Consider the following 21,808-nt stretch of genomic DNA (forward strand, 5'->3'; position numbering starts at 1 on the left):
GATTCATTGATATGAATATTCAGAATGAAAGAGCTGAGAATTCATGTGATGGCCCACATCTAACACAATATTTCCTGTTGTGTTATTAAGCACCACAGCATTTTAGGCTGCAATTGTTCAAATCTGTCCAGAGTTTACAGATTAACAGTGAGTACAAACCCAGCCTTCCTCTCTCCTTCCACACTGAGTCCAAACCAACAGTCACTGGGTCCTGATTGTGACAGTGAAGCCCAGTTTGCACTGCAGGATCCAAAGATGGCATCAGTGAAGCTGGAAGACTGTAGTCAAACACTGGAGCTGAATGTCAACATTAAAGATGAAGAAGAGGAGGAGAAGATTGGGAAATCTGTTTCTCATGGTAAGAGCAGGTTCTTTAGTGATCATATACAGTGGGGAAAAAAAGTATTTAGTCAGCCACCAATTGTGCAAGTTCTCCCACTTAAAAAGATGAGAGAGGCCTGTAATTTTTATCATAGGTACACGTCAACTATGACAGACAAAATAAGAAAAAAAATCCTGAAAATCACATTGTAGGATTTTTAATGAATTTATTTGCAAATTATTATTAATATTATTATTATTATAATTATTATTATATAACTTAATTACCTACTTTGTTTCCTTTTCTCTCCATCTCTCCTCCAACCTACCATCTTTACGACCCTACTCTACTCCCTTTCTGCACCCTAGAAAATGTAATTGATACGATTGTGATGCGTTGTTGTCTCACCCAGCTATCTGAAGATGAATGCACTATTGTAAGTCACTCTGGATAAGAGTGTCTGATGAATTAGTCAAATTTAAAAATGTGAATTGATATGGAATTGACCCCAGCCCTGATGGTTACTAACCCTTGTGATAGTGAGTGGAGGATGATATGGCTCATAACACTTTAGAATAGTTTTATTCCCCTGTATTGTGCAGCATACTTAAATTAAGTCATTTGTTACCCGGTACAGCCAGAAGAGGACTGGCCAGTGCTCAGAGCCTGGTTCCTCTCTAGGTTTCTTCCTAGGTTCCTTCCTTCTAGGGAGTTTTTCCTAGCCACTGTGCTTCTGCATTGCTTGCTCTTTGGGGTTTTAGTCTCGGTACCTGCACCCTCAGCGGAGTCAACAAACACCGGAAGCATCCGTGTTTCAGGGAAAAGGCAGAGAGGAAGGCGAAGCCTGAAAACCGGAAGCTTCTGGTTTCTGTGGACCTTGTTTAGGCGTTTCTTTTACGTCTGATACGTTAGGTTAGGGTATCTGTAAAGCACTCTGTGACAACGGCTGATGTAAAAAGGGCTTTATAAAATAAATGTGATTGATGTAAATCACACCAACTGACTGGTTCTTCTAATGTTGTTCACACAGGAGACCATGTTGAGACATTCTCTACATCCAGAGAGCAACAGCAGGAAGATCACAGAGCTAAGAGGTCTCACCACTGCCCACATTGTGAGGAGATTTTCCCAATTCTATCAAAGCTAAAAATACACCTAAAAATACACACAGGAGATAATCTATTTCCCTGCTTTGATTGTGGGAAGATCTGTAAAATATCAAGGGATCTGGTACTCCTGCTCTGACTGTTGGAAGAGTTTCTCTCAACATGGCCACATAAATGTGAGAATCCTCATCAGTTGTCTGACTAGCTAAGATTAAAATCATTCCATCACTTAATTCTCAAGAAATCATAGAACACTCTATTGTAATCCTGTTGTTTCTCACTGTGAGAGAACTGTGCAGAGGAAAGGGAACGTTATAGAATGTTAGCATCTCTTTACTTTACTGATCTGTGTTCACCTTGTCAGTTTTGGTGTGATTTGTTAGCTTCTATTGTAAAGATATTGAGATTACCTTGGATTTGCCCTAAGGGTTGAATATCCTCTGTGAAGCTGGTTGACTGGGTGGTACTGATTTCCTCTGCAGTTTTCTGTGGGAATGAGCTAGTATACACAACATGTATCAGATAGAGATGGTGTGATGATCAGTTTTCACCATTAGTTTGGGTGGATACTTTTTGTTTATTAAATTGTATTTTAAAACTAGATTAGTTGTTTTAGTCATTAATAGTCATTAAGGCTTAATTCAAGCCTGTTTAATTTATCTGCCAATGAAAAATATTGTGTATATGAATTTGTACTTTTGTTTTTCTTTTCTTTTGTGTAATGAATTACCAAAAAACTATGTTTCAAGTGACATATTTACTGTTGTTCTGAAGCTACGTGTTTAGTGAAGACAGGAAGTTTAAATGAGCATCACGAAGCTAAATCTGACCTATTCACTAACATGTTTTGTCAGCATAAGCAGCTGTGAGACATGCTAGAGTACTGTAACATTACTGATCTACTGAATCATTGTAGTTGTTGGGGGTTATCTTTACAGTAAATATAATGGTGGTGGATAAGCCTTCAATGCAAGCTGCAGGGGTTGCCTTTCAACAAGATGATCCTGACATTTTAAAGGTTAAAAAGGTGGACTTTGTGGCCTTTATCGCAATGGTGATTAACGGCACTGCCAAGGTGGAGAAAAGATCTAGGAAGATAGAAAAAATTGTGGTTGCGGCAGAACGGTTCCTGGGGCTGAAAGATTTATTGGCAAAAGAGTTACATGGAATATTGTCAAAAGCCGTACCACCATCTCAGGTCCTGGAGACTGAGAAGGGAGATATGGAGAACTAAAAGAAGGAAGAAATCAAATCAAATCAAATAAAATTTTATTGGTCACGTGCGCCGAATACAACAGGTGCAGACATTGCAGTGAAATGCTTACTTACAGCCCTTAACCAACAGTGCATTTATTTTAAACAAAAAAAGTAAGAATAAACAACAACAAAAAAAGTGTTGTGAAAAAAGAGCAGAAGTAAAAAAAGTGACAGTAAGGAGGCTATATATACAGTAAAATAAAGTGACACTAGGGAGGCTATATATACAGGGGGGTACCGTTGCAGAGTCAATGTGCGGGGGCACCGGCTAGTTGAGGTAGTTGAGGTAATATGTACATGTGGGTAGAGTTAAAGTGACTATGCATAAATACTTAACAGAGTAGCAGCAGCGTAAAAAGGATGGGGTGGGGGGGCAGTGCAAATAGTCCGGGTAGCCATGATTAGCTGTTCAGGAGTCTTATGGCTTGGGGGTAGAAGCTGTTGAGAAGTCTTTTGGACCTAGACTTGGCACTCCGGTACCGCTTGCCGTGCGGTAGCAGAGAGAACAGTCTATGACTAGGGTGGCTGGAGTCTTTGACAATTTTGAGGGCCTTCCTCTGACACCGCCTGGTATAGAGGTCCTGGATGTCAGGGAGCTTTGCCCCAGTGATGTACTGGGCCGTACGCACTACCCTCTGTAGTGCCTTGCGGTCAGAGGCCAAGCAGTTGCCATACCAGGCGGTGATGCAACCAGTCAGGATGCTCTCGATGGTGCAGCTGTAGAATTTTTTGAGGATCTGAGGACCCATGCCAAATCTTTTTAGTCTCCTGAGGGGGAATAGGCTTTGTCGTGCCCTCTTCACGACTGTCTTGGTGTGTTTGGACCATGATAGTTCGTTGGTGATGTGGACACCAAGGAACTTGAAGCTCTCAACCTGTTCCACTACAGCCCCGTCGATGAGAATGGGGGCGTGCTCAGTCCTCTTTTTTTTCCTGTAGTCCACAATCATCTCCTTTGTCTTGGTCACGTTGAGGGAGAGGTTGTTGTCCTGGCACCACACGGCCAGATCTCTGACCTCCTCCCTATAGGCTGTCTCATCGTTGTCGGTGATCAGGCCTACCACTGTTGTGTCGTCGGCAAACTTAATGATGGTGTTGGAGTCGTGCCTGGCCATGCAGTCATGGGTAAACAGAGAGTACAGGAGGGGACTGAGCACGCACCCCTGAGGGGCCCCCGTGTTGAGGATCAGTGTGGCAGATGTGTTGTTACCTACCCTTACCACCTGGGGGCGGCCCGTCAGGAAGTCCAGGATCCAGTTGCAGAGGGAGGTGTTTAGTCCCAGGATCCTTAGCTTAGTGATGAGCTTAGAGGGCATTATGGTGTTGAATGCTGAGCTGTAGTCAATGAATAGCATTCTCACATAGGTGTTCCTCTTGTCCAGGTGGGAAAGGGCAGTGTGGAGTGCGATAGAGATTGCATCATCTGTGGATCTGTTGGGGCGGTATGCAAATTAAAGTGGGTCTAGGGTTTCTGGGATTATGCTGTTGATGTGAGCCATGACCATTCTTTCAATGGTGGTGGATAGGCCTTCAATGCAAGCTGCAGGGGTTGCCTTTCACCAATATGTTCCTGACATTTTAAAGGTTAAAAAGGTGGACTTTGTGGCCTTTATCGCAATGGTGACTACCGGCACTGCCAATGTGGAGAAAAGATCTAGGAAGATAGAAATCATTGTGGTTACGGCGGAACGGTTCCTGGGGCTGAAAGATTTCTCGGCAAAAGAGTTACATGGAATATTTTCAAAAGCCGTACCACCATCTCAGGTCCTAGAGACTGAGAAGGGAGATATGGATATTTAAAGGAAGGAAGAAATGGGAGTTTTGTTTGTTTTGGCAATGTACTATTTTTATTAGGGTGGAGTAAGTTAGTATCACTATTAAAAGTATGGATGTATTTTTTATTTAATTTATTTTGTGGTTTCAAACCGTCCAGTTGGTGGCGGCAATACAACTTTTGGAAGTAGTCTGCCATAGAACCCACAGAAGAAGAAGAAGATGTCACTGTTGCATTGTGGTAGTTGGGGAACCGGAACTTCCGGGGAGGTGCGCAACATTCTTCAGAACAAAGAAAACGACTGGACGGTGCTTTCCGTTTCTCTTTATTACTACAGGTATGTAATAGCACTTTTAAACTGTCTAATATCGAAATAACGTCATAACATGTTAGATAACAAATCAGTCAAGGTATTATCAGTTTGGGAAAGATTTTGTGTAATGTTTGTGTCAATCCGAGTGATTGAAGAACGTGATAAAAAATATTTTACAATCACACGGCGCGGGGTCCATTACACGTTTTCATTTGTGAGGCTTTCCAGGTTCGTATATAGGTCAGTGTGTTTCGCCTGGGTATGTTCAGTTCAAAAACGTTTAGGAAAGTTGCAGATAGAAATGCCCTGAATAGAAGTGACATGATTCATTAGAATCAGAGGCATGTTTACTCTACATAATACATTTATATCTGATCGTGGCCAACGTCTCCGTCCTCCTGCTGGACGCAGCCCTGGTACCCGCTTGTCCCTACGTATGTGAAGCTAGTCATAATAATGATTAGCCACAATAGTGGAATTTGCGGTTCGCCCTCAAAATAAAAGGCCCTCATTGAAAGTGATGCAAACTGATACAAAATATTGGAATCATGTCAAATGTTGTTACTTAATTTAAAATGAATTACAAAAACTAATAATTTGGAAGAAAAAAAAAACAGGGGGAAAAACGGTTGAAATCCCACTGTGGCGGTATTAGACCACATAATTGCATTGGGGGCATTCTTATATGCACTTATGAAACGGGTTGGATTGTGCACCCATGGAACGGGTGACATCCACAGAAAACAATTCTCAAGAGTTTATACAAATGTTAGCGTCTTAGCTCTTATTGCAGGACTTTGACTGTGAAAAATCACCTTCCCAGTCAGTCTATTGCAGGGGTACTCCAGTACTATTTGAGAAGGTCCGGTCAAACAAATGTCCTAGGTGGCAAAGGTCCGGATGGATATTGTCATTTATTGGCGTAGTAACAAACCCCCAACTTGCGACCCCAAACTGTTCACAACCCTCTTGTTGGCGGAGAGAACATTTAGCAGTTTTAAAGCTAATATCCCGCAATTCTACACATTTTATGACAGGGCTGAGATGTTTTGTTGTTGCTGTTTTTAAGCAATTCTACATGATTCCATGTCTTATGTGTGTTTATATGATACCAGGGATTGAAGCCCAACCAAAACAGTATTATTATATCATTATTTTGTGACCCGTGGTCCATATCGACCCCGTTCTTGGTCCTTACCGCGTTACGCCAGTTGAGTATGCTATTTCTTTTGTTTGTATTGGACATTCATATTGCACTGTACAGCCCTACCTATGTATTGTTCAGCCTACTCAGTGACACCCACAGAACACAACTAGCGTCTTCACTATTCTAGGACTCTGAAACCACTGTTGTCTGGGAGTTTAACCCCGTCAGCTAAATTGTCATCATAATCAGTGGTTTCAAGTTTGTCTCTGTACATTTTTGACAAGATGATCATAGCAAAACATTAAATACTTCTGCATTTCCCGCTGTGCAAATGCATTGTTTCTCATTGCAAATAGGCTCAGGATAATTCCTGATAAGGTTGGGTAGCTGATAGGCCTTTTCAGAGCTCAAATAGCCAAAATTATTAGTTACAGGGCTCCCGAGTTGCGCAGCGGTCTAAGACACTGCATCTGTCACTACAGACCCTGGTTGGATTCCAGGCTGTATCACAATCCGGCCGTGATTGGGATTCGCATAGGGCGGTGCAAAATTTGCCCAGCGTCGTCCAGGTTTGGCCGGGGTAAGCCATTATTGTAAATAAGAATTTGTTCTTAACTGACTTGGCCCAAACATTAGACCGGACCAAATCTGAACCAATCACTCAGACATCATTAGGCAGATTTCCATTGAACCAGGTGCATTCGACAAAAGCAATGTTGCAAAAAATTATCTTTGCGACGTGTGTAATGGAAGCGGCAGATATAGGAGAAATGTTCTAAAGCTCGACAACATTTTAAATCGTTGGAGGGGTGGGTTTTTCTTTTGTCCAAGTTTCTTTATTCTGACAAGTGAGGATTGAAACAGTGTTTTTTAAATGATGATTGCCAAATCATTTTGACGGTACAGGGTGAGTCATTACGTCCAGCTGTTTTTATCGACACAGGATAGTTACATGGAAACACATCCTAGATGGCAATTGTCGTATCTATTTTCTATGCAAACTTTTTCTCAATGTCGAGAAACAAAGCACTGGACAAGTTATTGGAAACATAGCTACTGTTTCACAAGATTGGAAAGTACAGTACAGCAGAGTACAGGAAAGAGAAGTTTAGTTCAGTACAGAGTATAGTACAGTATAACATACTGTATTGTATTCTACTTTACTCTAATGTACTCTGTTATGGCTGGCCTATATGGACTAAAAATCATACAGCTGTATCTTGAGTTTTTTTTTTTTTTTTTTTTTACTTATGGGCGATTCACGATATATATCTCGATTTTGTTTTTCTCTAAGTAAGCTTGTACAATTAAAGGTCAAATACACTGCATTTCAAACAGTCAGCTATAATCTAATGAATTCAGGGCTTGTGAAGTTATACCTAGGCTAAATATAAGCCATCCACAACCAATAAGACCCACTAATTATTGTATTATTTTATAAAAAATAGTTTAACCAGCTTTTTTTTGTTGGCAATAATCACTGATCTGGCTTTCAAGTTGGTCTATGAAAATGCAATTTTTTGTTACAAATTGACTAATTTATTGTAGCAGGCATTAGGCTATAGACAATTAACACAGGTCTCATCAACAATCTCTCAAGCCCACGTGCTAGTGATTAGCCAGCTGATCTTTATATTTCAAGATTAGCCAACTTGGATCTGTTTGCTAACAAGGTTGAACAGTTGAGTTGTTATGAACACACCATTCTGTCTGTCTCCAACTGTTTGAAAAGCATGTTAGCCTGTCCACTTTGTTCAGATGTTGAAATCAAGTGGCCTACCTTATTTCTCAGAATGAGAACGAGTTGCCAATTTCTTACAGTGCATTCGGAAGTATTCAGACCCCTCCCCTTTTTCCATATATTCAGACACATTCAGTTGTTTCTATCTTTATCTATAATTGTTATTATGGTGTGAACGGGAAATACAATTGGTTTTGATTGAAATAATACAGTGGAGACGGTTATTAAGGAAAATATTACAAAGTGCTGCCTAAAACAAACTGCAACCTTGTACTAAATGGTTTTTGAGTCATTTATGAGAATTTCTGAAATCTACTATAGGTTAAGTGCACTTACATGGTTTAATTCAAAGTGTGCAATTTGTGTCTAATGTGAAATTAATAAATGGTTTGTTGTCAATGCTTAGCTACCTGATCTAATATATTTTTAGAGAATAAAGAAAGTGCCAGAACTGTCAAGACTAACTTTTGTGTCCGTTTCTCTATATTACTACAGGACGACTAGAATTAAATCTGATGCCGGTAACATCAATAGTGAGAACAAACCCAGCCTGCCTCTCTCCTTCCACACTAAGTCCAAACCTACAGTCACTGGGTCCTGATTGCGACAGTGGAGCTCAGTTTGCTAAGCAGGATCCAGAGATGGCATCAGTGAAGCTGGAAGACTGCAGTCAAACACTGGAGCTGAATGTCAACATTAAAGATGAAGAAGAGGAGGAGAAGATTGGGAAATCTGTTTCTCATGGTAAGAGCAGGTTCTATCTAACTAAGTTTGTTGGACATGATTTGGAAAGGCACACACCTGTCTATATACAGTGCATTCGGAAAGTATTCAGACCCCTGGACTTTTTAGATATTTTGTTACGTTACAGCCTTATTGTAAAATTGATTAAATTGTTTTTTTCCCTCATCAATCTACTCACATTACCCCATAATGACAAAGCAAAAAACAGTTTTTTATCAATTGTTGCAAAAAACAACAACTGAACGATCACATTTACAAAATGACTTTCTACTCTGCGAGTGGGAAGTGTATAAACCAGAGGAGCGATCTAGATGAGGATCAAGAACGCAATTAAAGTCCCCTGCCATTAGGACCTTACCAGGAATGGAGGCTATCAATAAAATACATTCTCAAAGAATTTGGGATTATCATCATTAGGACCATAAACATTATCCAGATTAATATGCTAATTCAAGAGTTCCCTGTATCAAAATGTATCTACCAGCTGTATCAGTTATAATAGTATCCACTTGAAACGGAACAGATTAATGAATTTAAACCATAACTCCATGAGAATGAGAGGAGAAACAGGATGCTACTACTTGCCCTTGCCATCTCCTGCATATTACATTTACATTACATTTGACATTTTAGTCATTTAGCAGACGCTCTTATCCAGAGCGACTTACAGGAGCAATTAGGGTTAAGTGCCTTGCTCAAGGGCACATTTACGCCATTTAGCAGACGCTCTTATCCAGAGCGACTTACAAATTGGTGCATTCACCCTATAGCCAGTGGGATAACCACTTTACAATTATTATTATTATTATATTTTTTTGGGGGGGGGGTGGGTTGGGGTAAAGGGGGGTAGAATGATTACATTATCCTGTCCCAGGTATTCCTTAAAGAGGTGGGGTTTCAAATGTCTCCGGAAGGTGGTGAGTGACTCCGCTGTCCTGGCGTCGTGAGGGAGCTTGTTCCACCATTGGGGTGCCAGAGCAGCGAACAGTTTTGACTGGGCTGAGCGGGAGCTATGCTTGGACAGAGGAAGGGGAGCCAGCAGGCCAGAAGGGGATGAACGCAATGCCCTCGTTTGGGTGTAGGGACTGATCAGAGCCTGAAGGTACGGAGGTGCCGTTCCCCTCACTGCTCCATAGGCAAGCACCATGGTCTTGTAACGGATGCGAGCTTCAACTGGAAGCCAGTGGAGTGTGCGGAGGAGGGGGGTGACGTGAGAGAACTTGGGAAGGTTGAACACCAGACGGGCTGCGGCATTCTGGATGAGTTGTAGGGGTTTAATGGCACAGGCAGGGAGCCCAGCCAACAGCGAGTTGCAGTAATCCAGACGGGAGATGACAAGTGCCTGGATTAGGACCTGTGCCGCTTCCTGTGTAAGGCAGGGTCGTACTCTCCGAATGTTGTAGAGCATGAACCTGCAGGATCGGGTCACCGCCTTGATGTTAGCGGAGAACGACAGGGTGTTGTCCAGGGTCACGCCAAGGCTCTTCGCACTCTGGGAGGAGGACACAACGGAGTTGTCAACCGTGATGGCGAGATCATGGAACGGGCAGTCCTTCCCCGGGAGGAAGAGCAGCTCCGTCTTGCCAGGGTTCAGCTTGAGGTGGTGATCCGTCATCCATACTGATATGTCTGCCAGACATGCAGAGATGCGATTCGCCACCTGGTTATCAGAAGGGGGAAAGGAGAAGATTAGTTGTGTATCGTCAGCGTAGCAATGATAGGAGAGGCCATATGAGGATATGACAGAGCCAAGTGACTTGGTGTATAGGGACAATAGGAGAGGGCCTAGAACTGAGCCCTGGGGGACACCAGTGGTGAGAGCACGTGGTGCGGAGACAGCTTCTCGCCACGCCACTTGGTAGGAGCGACCGGTCAGGTAGGACGCAATCCAGGAGTGAGCCGCGCCGGAGATGCCCAGCTCGGAGAGGGTGGAGAGGAGGATCTGATGGTTCACAGTATCAAAGGCAGCAGACAGGTCTAGAAGGACAAGAGCAGAAGAGAGAGAGTTAGCTTTAGCAGTGCGGAGAGCCTCCGTGACAGAGAAGAGCAGTCTCAGTTGAATGACCAGTCCTGAAACCTGACTGGTTTGGATCAAGAAGGTCATTCTGAGAGAGATAGCAAGAGAGTTGGCTAAATACGGCATATTTTAAGTAGCTCATCCTTCAACAAGTGAGTTTCTTGTAGGAACACAATAGACAAAGTTGTTTAAGCCTAGTAATAACCTGTTTTAAGCTTGGATAGTTTACAAACTCCACAGACATTCCACAAAGTAAATTTAAATGTTTCATGAAGTCATTTACATTTACATTTTACATCTTATCCAGAGCGACTTACAGTTAGTGAATACATACATTATTTTATCGAACCCACAACCCTGGCGTTGCAAACGCCATGCTCTACCAACTGAGCTACATCCCCTGCCGGCCATTCCCTCCCCTACCCTGGACGACGCTGGGCCAATTGTGCGCCGCCCCATGGGTCCAACCAAAGATGTAAACATGGAATAAGCTATAGCATAAAGGCATATCTAAAATATGTTTAGGAACCACAAGGACCACATTAATATTTTGTAGTGAGGAAAATATGTAAAGTTCTGTTGGAACAAACAAACATAAGTCTATCCTAACATTAAAACACTGAACCCCATTCCACTGTCTCCCTAACCGAGACACCCAACGCTTCCTCTCCCACCTCACCCTGATCGTAGAGTGTAGCTTGGTGGACGACTGATCCATTAAAGGGAGCAGTCTAACCTAAGCGACGCTAAACAAAACAAAGTATCTCCTGCCTTCTCTCGGCCATTACTTCTCACGAACAAAACAAAAGGCATATCTAGCAAGATGTTATGTGAAATATCACAACAAAAGGCCTATCTAGCAAGATGACGTGAAATATCACGTAGTATTTGTTTGAAAAGTAGCAAAGAATAGCTCCACCTTAAACAGTAACGCTAGTTATTGAAGCCTGAGACTAACGTTAACGTTACAGTTCGGACTGTCCAAAATAGTGGTAGATGATCCACAACACAGGGTCTGCTGCTAGTAGCTACCAAGTAACAATATGGCCCATACGTATAGCGTTAATGTAGTACACCATGATACGTTTATAAACCAAAAAAAGTTTCAAAGACCAGAAATGAACAGCCTACGTGAGAAAAAGAGAGAGTTGAATATGTGCTACGTTACCCAAAGGCCCTTTGCACATGATGTTAGGCTTGCACCTGAGTGTCAATCATTTTAGTCCAAGGATATGATTGAAAGGCCTCCATCATTCTTAATTGGAAGAAGTGTGGAACCACCAATACTTTTTCTAGAGCTGGCTGCCCGGACAAACTAAGCAATCGGGGGAGAAGGGCCTTGGTCAGGGAGGTCACCAAGAAGCCAGTGGTCACTCTGACAGAGCTCCAGAGTTCTGTGGCGATAGGAGAACCTTCCAGAAGGACAACCATCTCTGCAGCACTCCACCAATCAGGCCTTTATGGTAGAGTGGCTAGACGGAAGCCACTCTTCATGAAAAGGCACATGACTGCCCGCTGGGAGTTTGCCAAAAGACACCTAAAGGACTCTCAGACCATGAGAAACAAGATTCTCTGGTCTTATGAAGCCAAGATTGTACTCTTTGGCCTGAATGCCAAGCTTCACGTCTGGAGGAATCCTGGCACCATCCCAACGGTGAAGCATGGTGGTGGCAGCATCATGCTGTGGGAATGTTTTTCAGTGGTAGGGACTGGGAGACCAGTCAGGATTGAGGGAAAGATGAACGGAGCAAAGTACAGAGAGACCTGAAAATAGCTGTGTGGCGACAGTCCCCATCTAACCTGACCAGCTTGAGAGGATCTGCAGAGAAACTCCCCAAATACAGGTATACCAAGCTTGTAGCGTCATACCCAAGAAGATTTGAGGCTGTAATCACTGCCAAAGGTGCTTCAACAAAGTACTGAGTAAAGTCTGAATACAGTATATATATATATTTTTTAAATTGTGTGCTAAAATGGTGTCATAAAACCTAAATGGTTCCAATCATTTTTCCTTTTTTATTCATCTTAAACACTTAAAATAAGGGCTGTGTTTCGTGTAGGCTTACCCTGGCGTGACTTTTAGCAACATATTCGTCTCTATTTCCTCTTCGATTAAAACGCTAATTATCATCAAAGTAGACATCATGCAAAACAACAAATCACTGCAATCTCCTGCACGTCATCTCTAGCTGACACCTTTGCTAACAGATATTGTGTCAATTTAAAACGTACACAAGACAGTTCACAGAATTGTCCATTTTAAATAAATGTAGCCTATTTATTCATTATTACATTTAGCTAACATTAGATAGTTAACCCAGAGATCCTTACCTTTGACTCGATTTGGCAATTTTGTCCAGATTCACCTTGTACTAGAGAGATTTACATGGTTATCAAAACTCCACGACAGGGTAAGCCTACACGAAACACAGCCCTTATTTTAAGTGTTTCTAAAATCCCCTATGGGAAAAATGAATGGTGGGAAAATGATTGGAACCATTTCCCTGTTTGACTGCAAGGTTTTATGGGTATTATCATTTATACTGTGGTACATAATTTGTGTGCAGCTACATGAAGCTAGTGAGGTGTGGATGAGCTGAGACATGTGGTAAGATGGCGGACAATAAAAAAGTGGAATGGGGGATGCACAAACCTTCTGGAAGATCTGATGAAGGAGAAGATGGTGGACAAGGACAAAGGAGAAAAGTGGAATATGTTTTGAGTGAATATGGAATGGAAGATCACACATAACTTTTAGAAGAGCTACAGGAGGAAAGTGAATGTGACGAGAGTGAGGATGAATTAACTGTGGTGGCAGGTGCAGTGATGACCGCTGAGAAGGAGCTGAGTGTAGAGGGAAGCAGTGTGGTGAGGGAGGTTATCGTCTAGTGCATAAAGAGGGATACGTCCTCCAGTAGCTCAGAGATGGAACCTGGTGAGAGTGAGGATGAATTACCTGCGGTGAGGAACTCCGAGTTCGGGCCTCGTTCCGAGGATGATAAGGATCATTCTGGCCCAGTGGGAGTGAGATTTGTAGAGAGAATGGATCCATATGTGGTGTCAGGTTAGGTGGAGAAGAGGTTGGGGACTGTTGAGTTGGTGAAGGTAACGGAGTGGACTCGTGATGATTTATTGTTTCTCCTCTGTCCAGAGGGAGCGGGCGCTGCGGATTACGTGATTAGAGACAGGAATTGTGACTTGAATTGCTCTCCGGAACAGGGTGGCATTGATAGGAGTGATAACAGGGATAGGTTTAAGTGTTGAGGATGAGCAGTTGAAATGGAAGATTCCAGGTGTCTGTGACACCCTCCGTTTGGTGAGTCGTAGATCCGGTGTAGAGTGTGGGGAAACAGAGAATACATTATTTGTCATGCTGGATTTTGATGCATAGTTTCTGCCAGATAAGATCAAGGTAGGAAGTGTCAGTTATCCCGTGAGCGATTTTGTCCCGTAAATACTACAGTGTTTTAGGGGTGAAGTTTATGGGCCTGTTGCAGCAGTGTGTAGGCGTGAGATGCCTAGATGTGACAAGTCTGCAGGAGGGCATGAGATGAAGAAATGTGTGGTATCGGTGGAGAAAGTTCTGTGTGTTAGTTGTGGGGGTGCTAACGGGCTGGAGATCTGAGGTGTCAGGTGAGAGAAAGGCAGATTGAGGTTGCCAGGGTTACAGTAGTACAGAAAGTGTTGAATGCCGAAGCAGTGAAGAGAGTGGTAGAGGAAGATGGGTACAGGGTGAGGGATGTTGAGAGGATTCCTGTGAGTAGGCAGAGACCAAGAGAGAGTGATGGGAAGAATATGTGCTTCAGTAAGGTGGGATTTTTAGCATTTATAGCAATGGTTGTCAATTGTACTGCAGAAATGGATCTCACAAATTACCAAAATGACAGGATACTTTGACACTGAGAATCTGAGCTCAATAAAAACGACCTTGTCTTGAATCCATCAATAGCCGAGGCCCCTAAGTGTGCAGAGAAACACATTGTACAATATGAGGAGGAAGATATAGTCCTAAAAAAGCTTTCCGGTTTCACTGACTCACCCAATGATGTGCAGCTCACTCACTGGTCAAAAGCTTATCTCTCTCTTGCTTTACTTTTTTAAACAATGCTGTTCGCTCAATAGGTCTATTTGGAAGTTGATAACTTGGTAACATACAGACATTAGTATTTTATTTTCAGCAGGATCCATTTGCTTTACAACCTGTGTTTTCCAGCGATTGTATTAGAAATATTTGCGAAAGGCCTGTTTTGGCTGCATGCTGTTAATTGACACATTTGCCACACGTTAGGCATGCCTTGTGATTTGGCTACACACAATCCACAGCTAGACTATTTTTAAAAATTAGCTATGGATCCTCTGTGGTGAAATTCTAGGCTTACTCCTGGTGTAGTATTGGGAATTATTTAATTTCTTTCTGAACAGACTGCAGAGTGCTGCAGGACCTCCAGCACACTTCCCATAGCTATTATTCTATTAGGAGATAAATGATGAAGTGCAATGCTGGAGAGAATAGAGTTGCTGGCTTATGTCTATAACATCACAGAGAGGGAGAAAGATCATAGAAAGTGAATGTCATTGTATTTCTGTGAGAGATACAGGCGTGCTTCTCTCTCTCACCACAGCAATGGCCACGCCTTTGTCTAGGCTACAATGTTGCGCAAACCATAAACCCAAGACGGCCCAACATGAACCAATTCTTAGAATATCATGCACGTTTTCACATTACGTTTTTTTAGGGGGCGTGACAATTACAGAGGAATCTAAATGTAATTTCTCTGATTGCTTTTATTAGGATTTTTACATTGCAAACAGTGGAAATTATTTTTCTTGCCACGAGCGGTAGGCTACCTGATCCTGGCAAATGGGTTCCGGAACAAAAGACTACAAAACTGAGAGGTACCGGAGGATCCAGCTCAAATTAAGCACCGCCCTTCTCAAATAATGGGGTAGGGGCATCCCAAGGATCCCTGAATGCACGGACGGTTGCACCAAATATTTCTTATAACTAAACCAAGATAGACCACAGCTGGTCGTTTCCAATGGGAACAGATGAGTCATAGTGGGCAGAGCCAAGCACGAGCTAGCGAGATCCTATTGGCATGTTCTAGCACACATCTGTATATTTCTGTTAGGGAATGCCTCCTCTCTGAAGCGCTCCTGTGCAATAACTCAATTCGCCTTTGCGTTCCTTCTGAATAACGTGATTTTAAAAAATATTTTCAACAGGTAAGTCCACAAAACTTAGTCCACTCTGTGCATAACAGATTTTAGTTTTGGGAACAGAACTGTATTAAGATCAGATGTTTCATCGATTAGAACATTTGCAGAATATCGGCCAAAATCCATCTCCTTAAATCTTCTCCCACTGCCGGCCAGTGGGCTTCCTCTCACTATCATATTTGGTAGTGAGTGGAAACGCCAACCGGATGCTTCACAATTATACATCCAGTGAAATATCTGTCTCATTGTTCTATCTGTGGCTGCACTGTGGTAGTGGGGGAACAGGAAGTTCCGGGAAGGCACGCACCATTCTTCAGTATAAAGAAAGCGCCAAAACTGTGATGTCAAGAAGATAACTTTTGTGTCAGTTTCTATTTATTACTATAGGTATGTGTTATGACGAGTTTCTCTGGCATCAAGTAATTCAGTATGCAAGAGAATAGTTAAACAGTTAGATGGAGAGTTGGTTCAAAGTATTTAATATTACAGTACCAGATTCACATGACAAGCAGTACGGGTGTAGCCTATTGTCATCTGAATGACTTACATAGAAAACCTCTTAGTTTATATAATGCTTTTCAGAGCTAATTCCATCCAACAGTTGCCAACCATTATTGAGTGTCACTCCTCGCCACATATAGGATCACCCTATATGGTATCGTGTTTCACCCTAGTCAGGATATTCCATCACGTACTCCTTCTAAGATTAGCACCAGTGGCCCCCCAGCTATCTTGGCCCGCATACCTTCTGGCACCCACCAGTGACAGAAATAAATACATGGAATGTATGTCATCCTCCAAATCCTTATGCAGCTCTCAATATTCCAAACATTAACTAATACTTTATAAAATACGTAATATCAGTATGTAATAGCACGTTTAAACGTTCTAATATCGAAAGAACATGTCATACCATGCTAGGTAACAAATCCGTTAAGGTATTATCACGTTTGGTAAAGGTTTGATGTGTTATTTTTATGTCAAACTGAGTAAATCTGGTAACTATTTTACAAGTCACATGGCTAGATACTTTGGGTTTGTCTGAATGGATGTACATAATTTCCTCAAGGTGATTTCATAAAGAATCCATTTATTTTAGATTTCCGAGTTTGTTTTGGTTTTGTGTAAAATTAACGAGCTGGTAAAATGGCGCCGCCCACTCGGTCAGCGTCAACGGACTTCAGTGCATCAGAGAGAGACAAATTTCAGGGTTGCACTACTGTTTTGAAGCTGAATGTAATGATTATCAGTTTTCTACATGTGTACTAATATTCAGACACATTCAGTTTCTGTATTTATCGATAAATGTTACTATTGTGTGAACGGAAAATACAATTGGTTTTTGATTGAAATAATACAGTGAAGACCAGGTTATTCAGGAACATAGTACATAGTCCCACCTAAAACAAACAGTGACCTTGTACTAAATGGCTTTTGTCATTTATGCATTTACAGTACCAGTCAAAAGTTTGGACACACCTACTCATTCAAGGTTTTTTCTTACATTGTACTATTTTCTACATTGTAGAATAATAGTGAAGACATCTAAACTATGAAATAACACATGGAATCATGTAGTAACCATAAAAGTGTTAAACAAATCAAATATATTTTAGATTTTAGATTCTTCTAAGTAGCCACCCTTTGCCTTGATGACAGCTTTGTTCAATCTTTGTAATCTACAAATTAGAAAATAGTAAAAATATAGAAAAATCCTGGAATGAGTAGGTGTTCTAAAACTTTTGACTGGTACTGTATGTGAATTTGGGAAAATCTGCTATAGGTTAAGTACCGGCACCTCAAATATCTAGTGCTTGAGCTCCTGTTCCTCTTATAGAATGTTAGCTCAACAGTATTGTGGAGCTCCTGCAACTAAATATAAACAGTACTGGCACCTATTTCAGTCCAAGTCAAGCACTGAATTAGATAATTTAACAAGAAGAAATATAATATATTTTTAGAGCATAAAGAAAGTGCCAGTACTGTCAAGACAATAACTTTTTGTGTCTGTTTCTCATTGTTACTACAGGACGACTAGAATTAAATCTGAGGCCGGTAACATCAATAGTGAGGACAAACCCAGCATGCCTCTCTCCTTCCACACCACTGAGTCCAAACCTACAGTCACTGGGTCCTGATTGTGACAGTGGAGCCCAGTTTGCTAAGCAGGATCCAGAGATGGCATCAGTGAAGCTGGAAGACTGCAGTCAAACACTGGAGCTGAATGTCAACATTAAAGATGAAGAAGAGGAGGAGAAGATTGGGAAATATTTTTCTCATGGTAAGAGCAGGTTCTATCTAACTAAGTTTGTGTTATTCATTCCGACTTCCCAATGTGCATGAAAAGTTGCAGTAGAACTGTTTCATGATGAACTGTTTCAATGAGAAGGTAGGTATTATTTAATGCTGCTGACACTTACATGGTTTGACACCACTACTGCCAGCATTTGTTTTTTTCACTTGGCTATCTGGAGTGTACAGAGAGTAGACTAAAGAAGTGAAGTAGATAAACTGCCAATGTTTTAAAGTTCTATTAAATGAGACTGTGTAGTTACTAACCCTTGTGATATTGAGTGGAGGATGATATGGCTTCTACATCTGCATTGCTTGCTCTTTGGGGTTTTAGGCTGGGTTTCTATAAAGCACTTTGTGACAACTTCTGATGTAAAAAGGGCTTCATAAAATACATTTGATTGACATGTATATCACACCAACTGACTGGTTCTTCTGATGTTGTTCACACAGGAGACCATGTTGAGACATTCTCTACATCCAGAGAGCAACAGCAGGAAGATCACAGAGCTAAGAGGTCTCACCACTGCCCACATTGTGAGGAGATTTTCTCAATTCTATCAAAGTTAAAAATACACATACAAATACACACAGGAGAGAAGCCTTACTCCTGCTCTGACTGTGGAAAGAGTTTCTCTCGACTGGGCCACTTAAAAAGACATGAACGTATACATACAGGAGAGAAGCCTTACTCCTGCTTTGACTGTGGGGCAAGTTTCTCTCAACCTGGCAACTTAAAACAACATCAACGTATACACACAGGAGAGAAGCCTTACTCCTGCTCTGACTGTGTAAAACGCTTCACAACATCAACTGAGCTAAAAACTCATCAGAGAACACACACAGGAGTGAAGCCTTACTCCTGCTCTGACTGTGGAAAGAGTTTCTCTCGACTGGGCCACTTAAAAAGACATGAACGTATACATACAGGAGAGAAGCCTTACTCCTGCTCTGACTGTGGAAAGAGTTTCTCTCGACTGGGCCACTTAAAAATACATGAACGTATACATACAGGAGAGAAGCCTTACTCCTGCTCTGACTGTGGAAAGAGTTTCTCTCAAATGGGCACCTTAAAAACACATGAACGTATACATACAGGAGAGAAGCCTTACTCCTGCTCTGAGTGTCTAAAATGCTTTACAACATCAACTGAGCTAAAAGTTCATCAGAGAACACACACAGGAGAGAAGCCTTACTTCTGCTCTGACTGTGGGGCGAGTTTCTCTCAACTGGGCAAGTTAAAACAACATGAACTTATACACACAGGAGAGAAGCCTTACTCCTGCTCTGACTGTGGAAAGAGTTTCTCTCGACTGGGCAAGTTAAAACAACATGAACTTATACACACAGGAGAGAAGCCTTACTCCTGCTCTGACTGTGGAAAGAGTTTCTCTCGACTGGACCACTTAAAAACACACCAAGGTAAACATAAAGGAGAGAAGCCTTACCACTGATCTTAATGTGGCAAGAGTTTATCCTGATTTGGGCAATGTAAAAACACACCAACGGATACACACTGGAGAGAAGCCTCATCACTGCACTGACTGTGAGACGAGATTTTACAGATTGGGCCATTTAAAACGACACCAATGTATAAAGGTGAAATCCTCATCAGTTCTCTCAGACCAGCTAAGATTAGTCACTCCACTTAATTCTCATCTCATAAAATAATTGGCAACGTTGAATTGGATCAAATGAAGAAAGCGTAGGACACTAGTGTAATCCTATTGTTTCTCACTGAGAGAACTGTGCAGAGGAAATGGAGCGTTATAGAATGTTAGCCTCTCTTTACTTTACTGATCAGTGTTCACCTGGTCAGTTTTGGTGTGTTTTGTTAGCTTCTACTGTAAAGATATTGAGATTACCTTGGATTTGCCCTTAGGGTTGAATATCCTCTTTTGAGGCGTCTCACAATGGAGTTTGATGGTTGACTGGGTGGTACTGAATCCTTCTGCATTTTTCTGCGGGAATGAGCTGTTGGACACAACATACACTGTGTGTACAAAACATTATGGACACCAGCTATTTCCATGACATTGACTGAACGCTATGATCCTTAATGATGTAGTTTTTGTGTATTTATTATAGATCCCCATTAGCTTTCAGCAAGAAACTGCAGTTGCAGTGGGCTATGGAATGAAAACACTGGACACTGGAGAATTTGAAAAGCATTGCCTGATTTGATGAGTTTTGTACTGATGGGAGGACTAGGGTATGGAAATAAACATGAGTACATGCATCCATGCTGTGTGTCAGTGTTTCAGGCTGGTGGTGATGGTGTGTTTTCATGGCACATATTGGTTCTCTTGATAAAAGTGCAGCAACTTTTGAATGCCACAGGATATCTAAACATCATTGCCAATCAGCAGTGTATCCATCTGTAAATGAATGAGGAAAATGTGGAATTGGAATTTGGGTTACTTTGTGAATTGACTGTAATTGAAATGGAATTGATCCTGACATTTGCTAACCCTTGTGATAGTGAGTGGGGGGTGATATTGCTAATCATTTTCAGAGGGAAGTTGGTTTTTAAGTTTCTGTTCTATATTAAGAAAGATAAGTCAAACATATTTAACACCTTTTTTGGGCACTAAGTACTTCAATATTTACTTCCATAAATGTTTTAAACTGGTACCTGCTACCTTCAGACACTTGTAGGCGTCCGAGAGCGAAACAACAGACATGAACTTGTTGGTGAGTCTCACCTTTAGATGTGTAGGCCAAACTTCTCGGACGCTACAGACAGAAGTCTCCTGGTCTGACAAACAACACTGTAGTTCTTCCACCGCAGATGAGGAAGGCCGACCTCAGAGGATGTGGTGGATTGAGACGCAGCCCATGCAAAAAATAAATCTCTAGCTTAAACAGACAGATTTTGATGGGGATTGTTATTATTATGCTAATTTCATTTCCACAGGGGTGCTCTAGGGTTTTTGAAAGCACATCAACGTATACATAAAGAAGAGATGCCGGTAACACTTCCTTTTATGGGGTCCTTAATTACAGTGTAATTACATGTGTAACTACACTGTAAACAAGTATTGTAGTTAACTGTAATGACACATAGTTACAATGTAATAACATGTACCTGGTAGTAATTGTGGTCTGTGATTCCGATTTATTAACAACTGTGAGAAAGGTTGGGATCCCTTGTGGGTGCTCTGGGTGTCTGAGATATTATAGCCTATGCTCAATGGGCTCTAATTAATATTTGCCAGCAATATACTCCCCTTCATCACACTGCTAGCTAGCCTCTGAAGCTAAGCAGGGTTGGTCCTGGTCGGTCCCTGGATGGGAGACCAGCTGCTGCTGGAAGTGGTGTTGAAGGGCCAGCAGGAAGCACTCTTTCCTCTGGTCAAAAAAAAGAACACCCCAATGCCCCAGGGCAGTGATTGGGGACATTGCCCTGTGTGCCGTCTTTCAGATGGGACGTTAAACGGGTGCCCTGACTGTCTGCGGTCACTAAAGATCCCATGCCACTCATCGTAAGAGTAGGGGTGTTAACCCCAGTGTCCTGGCTGAATTCCCAATCTGGCCCTCATACCATCATGGCCACCTAATCATCCCTAGCTTCCAATCGGCTCATTCATCCCCCATCCTCTCCGCTGTAACTATTTCCCAGGTTGTTGCTGGAAATGAGAATGTGTTCTCAGTCAACTTACCTGGTAAAATAAAAAATATTTTACTTAAACATGAATGTGCACTGTTCAAAATATATCTCCAGTCAATGTTGTTGCTAGCACTTGCCTCCAAAATAAAGCATCCTATCTGGGTTAACTTGGTTGAGTTTACGAAAACAGATCTAATACAAGTGTCTATGTATGCGGATGACTCAACACTATACATGTCAGCTACTACAGCGACTGAAATGACTG

This window comes from Coregonus lavaretus (assembly GCF_964263955.1).
Source record: "Coregonus lavaretus genome assembly, contig: HAP1_SCAFFOLD_54, whole genome shotgun sequence".
Taxonomy (NCBI): Eukaryota; Metazoa; Chordata; class Actinopteri; order Salmoniformes; family Salmonidae; genus Coregonus; species Coregonus lavaretus.